Source organism: Balaenoptera acutorostrata, chromosome 14 (genome assembly GCF_949987535.1).
Source record: "Balaenoptera acutorostrata chromosome 14, mBalAcu1.1, whole genome shotgun sequence".
Lineage (NCBI taxonomy): Eukaryota > Metazoa > Chordata > Mammalia > Artiodactyla > Balaenopteridae > Balaenoptera > Balaenoptera acutorostrata.
Window position 1 is genome coordinate 31,241,191 of NC_080077.1, and position 12,626 is coordinate 31,253,816.

Below are 12,626 nucleotides of genomic sequence, written 5' to 3' on the forward strand. Positions count from 1 at the left end.
ACTTGGAATATAGATAATTTTTTAAAAATAAATAAAATTAGTAGTATGTTCAATAGTGATAAGTGCTAAGGAGAGGGGAAAAAAGCAGGGGAAGAACATAGAAAGTATGCAGGGGTGAAATTTTAGATCAGATGATCAGGGAAGGAATAAGCAAGTGAAGAAGCCTTGAGACAAGAGTGTATCTTTGGGTTTATTTCATGGCCAATACTCTGTTTCTGGGAATATGATGGACTAAAAAATGTGAACTCTCCCTTTAGAAAGTATCTTTAAATGCTGGATATGGTATAATATTAAATTTCTATAGTTGTATAACAAATTACTTACTGGCTTAACACAACAGTAAACATTCATTATCTCTCACAGTTTTTTTTAGATCAAGAATTCGGGAGCAGCCTAGCTGGGATCTGCTTCCAAGATGGCTCCTTCACATAGTTGGAAAGTGGATGCTGATTGTTGGTGGGAAACCTCAGTTCATCCCCGTGGGGCCCTCTCTACAGTATGCTTGAATGTACCTAAAATATGATGCTGGTTTCCCCTAGAGCAAGCAATCCATGAGAGAGGCCAAGATGGAAGCTGCAATGTTTTTATGACTTATACTTAAGACACACATTGTCATTTCCACATTATCCTAAATGGGCACATGGATCAACCATGATTCAGTGTGGGAGGGAACTATACAAGGATGTGAATACCAGGAAGTAAAGCTCATTGAAGGCCATCTTGGAAACTAGATACAACACCACTGCATGTACACAGGTATACACTCAAGAAATAAGGAAAAGCAGGTAGAAGCTAAAAACCTTCGTGCTAAGCAGCACTGAATTAATAGTTATCCTCAAGGGATTTGCCAGTCTCCATCTTCTTGGATCTGAGGCATAATCTTCTAAGCACAGCAGTTTTTAATAACTAAGGCTTAGACCCAGGAAGAGAAGAATTTGGAATGAAAACCTAACAGTATAACTGGATCCCTGTAAGTGTTACACCCTTAGCAAAAGGGGGACTAGAAAAATCTGCCCACCAAGAAAGGAAAATGACAAGAGCCATCTGAATTGGCCTGAGTTCTGGTGGAAAAAAAAACTGTTTACTAAGAATTTGTAACCACCATTGGACCCTCACGTGGCTTCAGGTTTGGATTTATACTTCTTGGAACCAAGAATCCCAAACTAAGAAAATTCACAGAAAGTGGTCCTGAGTTGGTAACCTTGAGGTGTCTGGCGGAATTATAAATCCTCTCTGGAGAAAAACATCTTCAAACCATGATTCCCATGTAATATATGCTTAATGAATATGAGCATACATTACAAAATTATAAAGCACACAAGGGAACAAAGCATTACAAGTGATATTCAAAAGAAACAATAAGCTACAGAATTGAACACCCAGAAGTTTGGATTTAAGGATTATGAAAATAAAAGTCTAATATATTAAAAAATATATTTTAAATACATTGAAATCTATTAAAAACATATTTTTAAAATAGTAAAATAAATAAAAAATAAAATAAACACATAAAAACAGATTTGAAAATAAATAAGAACAATAAAAACTATAAACTACAAATAAATAATATAATAATCAAAATTAGAATCTCATTGGGATCTCCTACTTGTAGCATGTCAGAATGAGTAGATAAATAAATCCTCTCCCTAGGGACTTCCCTGGTGGTCCAGTGGTAAAGAATCTGCCTTGCAATGCAGGGGATGCATGTTCGATCCCTGGTCAGGGAAGTAAGATCCCACATGCCCTGGGGCAACTAAGCCTGCGTGCCACAACTACTGAACTTGCGTGCCTCGACTAGAGCCCAAGTGCTGCAAACTACAGAGCTCATGCACTCCAGAGCTGCGCACCACAACTACAGAGCCCACATGCCCTGGAGCCTGCACGCCACAACTAGAGAGAGAAAACCTGCATGCCACAACTAGAGAGAAGCCCTCATGCCACAATGAAAGATCCTGTGTGCTGCAACTAAGACCCGATGCAGCCAAAAAATAAATAAATAAATCTTAAAAAAAAAAAATCCTCTCCCTAAAAGCAACCATAAAGCTGGACAAAACACCATATGGTCTTTTCAATAGTTACAGAAAAGATATTTGGCAAAATTAATACCATTTATGATAAAAATATCTCAACAAATTAGAAATAGAAGGAAACTTCCTCAACTTGATAAAGGGCATCTATGAAAAACCTATAGCTAACATTGTACTTAATGATGAAAGACTGAATGTTCCTTCCCTGTGATCAGGAACAAGGCAAGGATATCCACTCTTATTACTTCTATTCAACATTGCATTGGAGGTTCTAGCAAGAAATGAAAGGCATCCAGTTTGAAAAGAAAGAAGTAAAATTTTATTTATTCAGGTGACATGACTCCATATTCAGAAAACCCAAGGATTCCATTAGAACTAATAAGCATGTTCAGCAATGTTGGATACAACATCAATGTATAAAAATCGATTTTTTTATATACTACCAACAATTTGCAGATAAAATTAAGATCACAATTTCATTCATAATTTCATTAAAAAGAATTAAATACTTAGGAATAAACTTAATGAAAGAAGAGCAAGATAGGTAGAAGAAAAAATATAAAAGTTGGCTGAGAAAATTTACAAAAGATCTAAATAAATGGAAAGACATTTCATGTATATGGATTGAAAGACTTAATATTAAGATGGCAATTCTCTCCCAATTCTCCCTAACAGAAGATTTGCAAAAATTGATGAACCAATCCTAAAATATATATGGAAATGCAAAAGACCAGGATAGCTAGAACAATTTTGAAAAAGAAAAGAAAGTTGGAGAATTTAGAATTCTTGATTTCAAAAGGTAGTATCAGCCTGCAGTAATCAAGATAATGTAGTATCCTTTACACTTACGGTGAATTGATTTTCAACAAAGGTGCCAAGGCAATTCCTTGGGGAGAAAGGCTAGGCCTTTCAATAAACAATACTGGGACAATTGAATATCTGCATGCAAGAAGAGGAATTTTAGGACTTCCCTGGTGGTCCAGTGGTAAAGAATCTGCCTTCCAGTGCAGGGGGACACAGTTTTGATCCCTGGTCGGGGAAATAAAATCCCACATGCCTCAGGGCAACTAAGCCCATGCACCACAACTGCTAAGCCCAGGCACCTCAACTAGAGAGCCTGCATGCCACAAACTACAGAGCCCACTCTCTCTGGAGCCCATGCGCCACAACAACATAAAAAAAAAGCTCCCACATGCCTCACAGACGATCCCGCATGCCGCAACTAAGACCCAACACAGCCAAAAAACTAAAAATAAATAATTTAAAAAAAGAATTTAGATCCTTATCTCACACCATACAGAAAAATTAATTCAGATCGATCACAGACCTAACTGTAAAAGCTAAAATTCTTAACTTTTGCTTTATGTGTGTTATTCGTTTAGTTTTCTATGTATATGGCACATATCTATCTTTAAACTCTCAGAAGTCCAAATTTTCTCTCAAAACCTCCAACACAACAGGTACCCCATCAGTTTCAGAGTTTTGGAAGTTCTCCTGGAGTCTTCTGTTCCACTCCCATGTGGACTGATTCCTTTCTATGACAGAATCATCATCTCTGGATCTCTCCCCATCCAACTCTTGGAGGGCTCTCCCTTTGTCTCTCCCACATCTGAGACCCTGATTCATGGCTCTTGCTTTATTTCCTCCAGAATATTTCTGAGAAAAGATGCATAGGAGATAAGTTTTTGAGATTTTGCAAATCTGGAAATTCCTTATTGGTCACCTTATCCTTAATTGGTCATTTGGCTGGGTGTAAATATTTTGGTTGGAAATAATTTTCCTTGAGAAATTTGATGGCTTTGCTCTAATGACTTCATGCCAGTGAGCTACTGGGAAGTTTGACTCAATCCAATTCTCACTTTTTTTACACAATTTTTTTCCCTTCTCAGGCAATTTTCAGATTGTTTTCATCCCATGTTTTAGTGATTTCATGATGATGTTCTTTGGTATAATTTTATTTTCATCCTGGACCCAGTGGACCCATTTCTACAGTTCTGGGAGATTTTCTTGGATTATTTGATAACTCTCCCCTCCTCTCCAGTCAAGTTACTCTGCTTTCTTTTTCTGGAACAACTGTTATTTGGATAGAAGCTTCTTTACTAATTTGGTGTTATTAAAATTAGCTATTTTGCATCTTATTTTCATCTCTCTTTTTTTTTGCTTTGCTTTCTTGTGTGTTTTTTTTTGTTGTTGTTTGTTTTGGGGTTTTTTTGACATTATTCTCTCTGCCTTCTTTTGAGCTTTTCATTTACTGTATTTTATTCTTAATCTCTCAGATTCCTTTTATTATCTGATTGTTTCTTTCTTATGGCATCTTGCCAGTTTTCACAGATGCTATATTATTTCTTAGCTCTCTGAGGATATTAAAGACAAATTTTTATTTTATTTTGTTTTCTGAGGATAGTTTCCATTTCCTCAAGTTGCATTTTTTTGATGATTTGTTTTCTTTTTTTTTTTTTTTCCCTCCCTCTCTGACTTTCATTTTAGAACAGTAGAGAATTGCCTCAAATACCTTGTGATCTTTTGCAGTTCATTCATACTGAAAGTTGGGGAGTGAATGGGAAGTTCTAGGGTCTAGTAGGACATGTATACTGTGGGGTGACCTGACTCGGCAGTTTTATTGGGAAGCGCCCAACATCAGCATCCTTAGGCTGAGTAGATTCTCCAGTGAATGATCTTCTGTCTGGTGAGTTTAAGTCAGCTCTCAGGGTTCTAGAAGCTAGTGGAGACAAAACTGTAATCTGACCGTCTGTACTTTATGTATTTCCCCTCTTCCCTTCCAGGGCTCTTGGCCTCAGTGCTGCCTGGTGCCCTCACCTCCTTCCCCAATTTGAGTTGCTCTGTTACCCTTTCTGGAGAATAAACCTTCAGTTTGGGGCTGGAACAGATGAGGGTCATTGACCCAGGTGAGTGGAAGAGAGGGGATTTTTTTATCCAACTACTTCCTAAATTTTCAAAATCTTGCTATTCTCACTGTACTCCCCAGCCCATCACCTTCACTTGCAGAGGTATATGGAATTCACTGTGCTTGGTCATTTGGAGATGCTGGGATTTAAGTCACTTTTCTCCTGGACTTTATTGCCAGGTTAGGATTTAGTTTTCTCAGATTTGCTAAGTTGGTTACCATCGATCCATATGCTTTATGGTTTCCAAAAGTATGCTGTTCTTTTCTCCCCTAACATTCTCTTTTTCTTTGTGGGTTTAGGGCTTTGAAAAACCATGTTAGTGCATTTCAGGAGAGAGAGAGGCCAGGCAAATCAAGTGTTCAGTTAACCATCCTTACTTAAATGTGTGTTATATTATTCTTTATGTCTTTTTGTGCCAGAAAGTTTTCATAATTTAAATTAATTAGAAGGATTTTGTGCTCTGAAATAGGTACATTCAGAACAAAGCTGGTGACTGATTATAGGTAAGGGGATTGATCCCAAGAATGACAGGCACTGTATTGTCAGCAGAACCCTATGGAACCAGCTTTCTCTACTACACAGAGAAATTACATTTCTCCTGACCTCAAAGGAAATTGCTATCCCTTTCTTGGTAAATGTAAATTAAAAAATACTTCGGGCTTGTTTCTTGCTACGTATTGTACTCTTTTTTTTTTTTTTTTTTTTTTTAGCATAGATTTGAATAGTGATTTAGTAAATTGGGAATTAAGGAACAATAAAAAAAATAACCCCCAAAACTCACATTTTAAATTTCCAGAATTAATGACTGGTTCAAAACGATTTCCTAGGCCCACAGATTTGTATTTTAACTTTCCTACAAATGAATAGCTATCTCAGAACACTTTCAGGCACTAGATCTTTCCATCAGGTCAGAGGGCAACATGACGCAGCTCATAGAAAGCGAGTGCTTGTGGGGTGATGTCAAAAGCCTCAGGGGGAGTCTGCAAGTCTGAGAGGGGCTTTATTCATCCCAGTCAAACTCAAGGGTCCCAAGCAGTCACCACTCAAGAGACAAGGGAATGCAAGGTCTAATTTCAGTGTGCTCTTTGATCTTCAAGAGTAACCGCCGGTAACTCCACTTAGAGGCTCATCTGCCAGAGTTGGTGAAAATTTGCACTTACGGTCAAAGCTGCTGGTTTGGTTAGTCTGCTGGAAGACGTTAAACCCAGCCCATCCTGGGAGGTTGGGTGGGGCCCCTTCGCACCAACTCATTCCCTTTGCCTTTGATGTGATTTGCCCTGGAGCTCTTCACCTCTGTATTTATGGTTAAGAGCAGACCACTTCTCTTGGAACCGTGTTTTTGGAGTCAGCCAAGGGCAACAGGACTCTTTGCATGCTTTTAATTATAGGCTGTTTTTAATGTTTTCTTCTGCACTCCTATATTTCACTTTTAGTCACTTCTGCTATACTTTTCTCTCTTTCCCCTCTGCTGCTCTAATGTCATTTAATTTCAGAAGGAGTCCTGCCTTATATGAATGACCAATGGAGTGAAAACAATAACTTCTGGAATTTTTATTTACAAATGTGAATTAAATGGACAAGAAGGAATCAATTTCAGTTTCTTGAAATAGAATATATTTGTTGGGCAAGGTTGGTGCAATGGAGGAGATAAACAAAAACTGGGTGGCTTGACTAACTTTCCATAGTTTTCTTCTAGAGAAATTATTTCTAAGTGAAGAGCAGTTTTGTCTTTAGGCTTATTTATTTATTTTATTTAACATGTACTTAAATAAGACCTCCTAGTGCCAGGCTTTAAGGAATTTATAAGTATGAGCTCACTTAATCCTAACAATCCTGTGAGATAACTTTAATTTTATCCACATTTTATAAGGGATAAAAAATGAGGCACAGAGAAGTTAACTAACTTCCTTAAGGTTGCACAGCTGGCAAGTGGCAGGGCTGAGATTCAGCTCCAGGTGGTCCTCTGCTCCAAAGTCCATGCTCTTCTTTTTCTAAAATACTGAAACTATACCTTGTTACCTACAGGTGTGTTCTGCTTGTAGAAATTAAACAAGGAAGGAAGAAAGGAAGGGAGAGAGGGGGAGACAAAAGGTGTGGAGAAGGAGGAAGGACAGAGTGAGAAAGAATCATAAATGACAATGATTAGTCACTTTCATCACTACATCACAAGCTGGGTTTATTTAATTCAGTACCATACATTTAAAGTACATGCCATTTGAAAATGCTTCCAAGGTTATCTTCTATATGCTGCGAAGCCAAGTGTACCTGTACTTGAAAACACTGAAATAGTGCATTCAAATCTGAATCTGCTTTAAATCAAACGTTTGAATTTTCTAAGTAGACAAGGATTGTAGGGGAATAAGGAGATTATTTCATCATACTTTTCAGAGTATTCAGAAGATTCACAATAACTGGCTAGGGAGAATATGGGTATCAAAAGAAAGATTTCAATTTCTACCGTGTTCCTAAAAATTGTATTCTGTTTTCAAATGTTGACTCAATAACTGAGTTTTAACTTTTTGCATACATTGATTAGATAGATATTAGAAAGATGTATGTTTTCTGGGCAAATACAGCTCTCCCACAACACACAGATATTCTTAAACATGTGGTTACGAAATATATGACGAAATTGGAGATGCATTTTAATCACGCGCGCGCGTGTGTGTGTGTGTGTGTGCGCGTGTGTTGCCGGGGCAGTAGTCTAGAGGGTGACGTCAGGACATAGAGGAAATAAGACTTCAGAAGTGAGGTGAAAGAGTGGGATCCAAAGAGTGATTGTGTGTCAAGCAATTTGAGGAAATATAAGACGGGAGGAGATAGAAATATTTGCATTACACAGTTAACGAGTCAACATGTCATACCTAAGCATTCGTTTGGTGGACTGAATTTGCTTCCTAATAAATTAATTTGATAAGTTGAAACAGCTCTGCTTTGGAGCATCACGTAATGAAACGCGTTGGCATTTCATCCTCTCTCCACTCTAGTCCTGCTCGGAATGGCACGTCTCCATTTGTTTCTTTAGAGCCTGGATGCGTTCTTTCTTTCTTTCTCTTTCTTTCTTTCTTTCTTTCTTTCTTTCTTTCTTTCTTTCTTTCTTTCTTTCTTTCTTTTTTTTTTGTGGATAAGGCTATGGAAACACTAAAATTAGAAGACTATATATATATAGAAAGGAAAGGAAATTTTTTTTCTGATAATGTCAATACACAATTCTGAGATGATTCTAGAAACAGATATGACTAAGAGACTGAAAACAAACGCATGATTATATATGAAGAATATTCATTCTATTGATGTGATTTTTTAATATTCAGAAAAGTAACATTACTAAGTTACTAATATTTGTTTTATTTTACAACCCATTTTTATGTTGGAAATAGTTTAAAAAAATATAAGAAACACTAAAGTAATTACAATTATTTTAATTTGCAAAGTTTTATTTACATACCAATGAATTGATTCTATTAGGAAAAATAATCATTTTCAAAAACTATTTCCAACACAAAAACTGGTTGCATTATTTCTTTATGGTGGTTTAAACTTTGTGTCTTGGCTCCACTAAGAGTATCCTGATGCAGTTCTCTCTTACATAAATACTCTTCCCCCCAATTTTTGCTTTGTTTTAGTTACTCTCCATGTTCCGATAATTCTTACCACATGGAGCAAAACATTTCAACACTATTTATTCAGAATGGAGGCCCTCATTTTGTTCTTTCTTTTGATGGAGCTCAAAATAAGAAAGTGACAATATTTCAAAAACGGTTTTATATTAAAGAAAAATGTGTGCTGTATCCACCTCAAAACAGGAAATCTTGTCAGGTTTTTGACTAATTGTAATTTGATTCTTCTTCTAATGCTCCCTGAGTTACTTAAATCACTAAAAGGCAAGCTCCATGAGGGAATGGATTTTTTTTTTTTTTTAAATGGGGCTTCTCCAGCATCTAGAAGTATAGGCACACAATAGGTTATCAAAAGTATAATGAATAAGTGAATAAAATAACATCCTGGAATGCAATCTAAATAAAAAATTCACAAATTTCAAATAAAAAAATATTTAAAGGGATTAATCCCAACAAACTAAGGAAATATTCTTTCATAGGGTTGTGTAACCATGATGATTTCTTAGAAAGGTTTTGTTTCACAGTACATGTGAAAACTTTATGTTTGCTTGTTTAGAAGTTCTCATGAACACCAGCTGCTCTGATAATTTTTAATCATTGGTAAAAATCCAGAAACTTGTAAATTCTAGTGGCTATTGACAAAAGGCTGAGTAAAAAAAAACAAACTTCTCCATTAGAGAATGTATGCTGTGAACATTTCTTTCTATTAAATATTTGAGTAGCATTTCTTAATTTTAAAATGTTCCTTCCGTAAAAATCACAATATTCTTAAACTTTCTGATTTTTCTGGTGCTCCCCAACCTAAAATTTCTCCTATAGATGGAAATCTTTCTTCTAACCAAAACTTCATAGAAGACTCCTCACAAGTCTGATGTCATATATCATATATACCTTAAATTTTTTTTTAATCTTTAACTTTCCTTTTCAGGCTGGGTCTTTAAATAAACTCTACTCCTGCAATCATCTCTTTGCCCCAGCTCATCTTCCCTCTCATCAATATTTATGTTAGCTAGGCAGAGCTGTCTTGGATCATCTAGTTAAGTTTCTGTTTTCTGTTGGAACATTCCAAGCTTCGGCTCTCCTGGTTTAGAAGCTCTGTTGTGAAATACCACCAACTAGCCAAGTCGGGGAAATGGCTCTAATTGATGGAGAGTTACCTTAAAATGGGTGATCCAACAGAGGTGGTGATCATGTGGGCTGAAGCCATGAGACTGATGTTGGCAGGACTCTGGTATGCCCCTTGTCACCCTTGTCCTTTTTATTTTTACACATTTCTCACTCTTCTGACTCATTCAGTGGGATTCAGTCTGTTGCTTTTTCTAATCTCTCTTTTTGCATTCTTGGCCACCAAAGAAACATACAGCATTCACACCACCTTAGACAAACACTTTTCAGGTAATTCCTTCATATAAAAGGTAATTCAGAATTGACAATAAATATGCTTTAAGAAGTGGCTACCGTATAGTTTAACAGTTTGCCTAACTTTGCCCCCCTCAGATAACATGCATTTTATCACATGGTGTTTGCTGTTGTTCACAGTGAATCAAAGAATTAAAATTAATGTTCTTTACTTGGGAGTACTTATTATTTCCTTGGGGGAATATATTGTTACAGGAATATCTGCAAGACTGAATTAAAACATCATTTTTAAAGAGGAATGGGGACTTCCCTGGTGGTCCAGTGGTTAAGACTTTGCCTTCTAATGCAGGGGGTGCGGGTTCGATCCCTGGTTGGGGAGTTAAGATCCCACATGCCTCATGGCCAAAAAACCAAAACATAAAACAGAAGCAGTATTGTGACAAATTCAATAAAAACTTTAAAAATGGTCCACATCAAAAAAAAAAAATCTTAAAAAAAATAAAGAGGAAGGAAGAATAGAGCAGGAGATGGTCTGTTCTGGCTGATATTTGGCCTCTTCTCTGTAGGAGGCGGATCAAATTGATACCACAGGTCAGGTCAAACCCCTTTTTCGGAATATTTAGGCCTCCTAAATATTCTTCACACAAATAAACCTACCTTACAAAGGTATATTTTAAAAAATATTTTCAAATCAAAACATTGGTTATGCTAGTCAAAAAAGATTTTTAACAATATTGGAGATACAGAAATGATACTTTGATTTCTCTGGTTTATATCCCAAATCATGATTTTTTAAAAACTCCCTTAGGTTTTTTTCCCCTGACTTAACAGTCCTGCAGTATAAGTAGCAATAATAAAACATTATTTGTCAGTTCTTCTTTAAAAAGAAAATAAATTTTCTTTTTCTTTCTTTTTCTTTTTTTATTTATTTTTTTAATGTATTTATTTTTGGCTGCATTGGGTCTTTGTTGCTGTGTTCGGGCTTTCTCTAGTTGCGGTGAGCAGGGGCTACTCTTCGTTGTGGTGCACAGGCTTCTCTTTGCGGTGGCTTTTCGTGTTGCCAAGCACGGGCTCTAGGCGCGTGGGCTTCAGTAGCTGTGGCACGCAGGCTCAGTAGTTGTGGCTCACGGGCTCAGCTGCTCCGCGGCATGTGGGATCCTCCTGGGCCAGGGATCGAACCCATAACCGCTGCACTGGCAGGCAGACTCCCAACCACTGCGCCATCAGGAAAGCCCAAATTTTCTTTTTAAAATTCGATTTTCAAATTATTTTACACCCACTAACTGGTTAATGTTTGTATCATGGTCTAAATTACCTAAAAGCCTTCACTCCCTAATGTCACTAGGGGTCATAGAATTAACCTACAATTTGAAAAACAAAATGTGACCATGGCAATTTTCTCTATAACTTTTTGCTGCTGTGAATTCTAAACACTGATTGTATACTTGAGGAAGAGAGCAGATTACTCATTTTTTTCTAAGTTATTCCTTACAAGACACCAACTCTCATTTTATATCACATGAAGTTTAAATTTTCAACATTTTAGTTTTCCTCTCCTAACATCTGAAAAGTGGAGGAAAAAATGGATTGACAATTACCATTCTGCCTAACAAGATTAACTGAGTGACTTTAAGTTGTATCTGAGTGTACGTGTGGAGAGAGAGAGAGGAGAGAGTATAAAAGGGAAATACTATTTTAAAAAGATGACTTACTTTCTTCAATTTCATTCAAAATTTCACTTCCCCTCTTCACCCTCACCATGACTTTTTTTTTTTTTTAATAGTTTTTAATACTTTATTTATTTATTTTATTTATTTATTTATGACTGTGTTGGGTCTCTTAGTTTTCGTGTGAGGGCTTTCTCTAGTTGCGGCAAGTGGGGGCCACTCTTCATCACGGTGCGGGGGCCGCTCTTCATCGCGGTGCGCGGGCCTTTCACTATCGCGGCCCCTCCCGTTGCGGGGCACAGGCTCCAGACGCGCAGGCTCAGTAGTTGTGGCTCACGGGCCCAGTTGCTCCGTGGCATGTGGGATCTTCCCAGACCAGGGCTCGAACCCGTGTCCCCTGCATTGGCAGGCAGATTCTCAGCCACTGCGCCACCAGGGAAGCCCCCACCATGACTTTTTAACATTAAATTTTTATATGTTCCATTGCCATTGAACCAATTTTAGTATATAGACACTCCTCAAGGAACTCAGTAACCACATACAATTTTAGAAACTTGTGTCAAGAAAAGCTCCAAATATTTGTAGCAAATTGATTACCTGTGGGTTTTTGTTTATTTTATTTATATTCAATAAAAATACTACCAATAGAGTTGTTTGATAAGAGATGTAAAAAAAATACATACCTGGCAGGGGAGGTACCATGATCTCGAAGGTAGTTTTCCCAGGGGGAGGTTTATCCATTGCCCTTTGGATGTGCTGACCCATGCGATTTCCCCAAGTGTGGGAAACTCAACTGCATAATTTGTAGCAGTTGGGGGACTGTGTTTATGGTTTCCCCAGAAAAACAAAGAGGTGTAAAGAAGTTTCTAAGACATGTAACAGTTTATGGTTATTAATGAATATTTAATATTATAAGAAATTTCTTCCTTTACAGTTGAGAGAAGATCCTGTTGTCTTTGCTTTTATAGAAGTTGAAAAACGTTTTTTCCCTCAGTTTCCTTCAAATAGGGAGAAAAAAAACACTGACTTCATAAAGTTACTCTAAAG

General features: G+C 37.0%; 1 non-coding gene across 1 annotated transcript; it reads left to right on the forward strand.

Moving 5' to 3' along the window:
• The first annotated feature begins 12,254 nt into the window (after positions 1 to 12,254).
• Positions 12,255 to 12,419, forward strand: LOC114238974 (U1 spliceosomal RNA). Its single transcript, XR_003624190.1, has one exon. It is a non-coding gene; the product is annotated as a U1 spliceosomal RNA (small nuclear RNA).
• Positions 12,420 to 12,626: the final 207 nt, after the last annotated feature.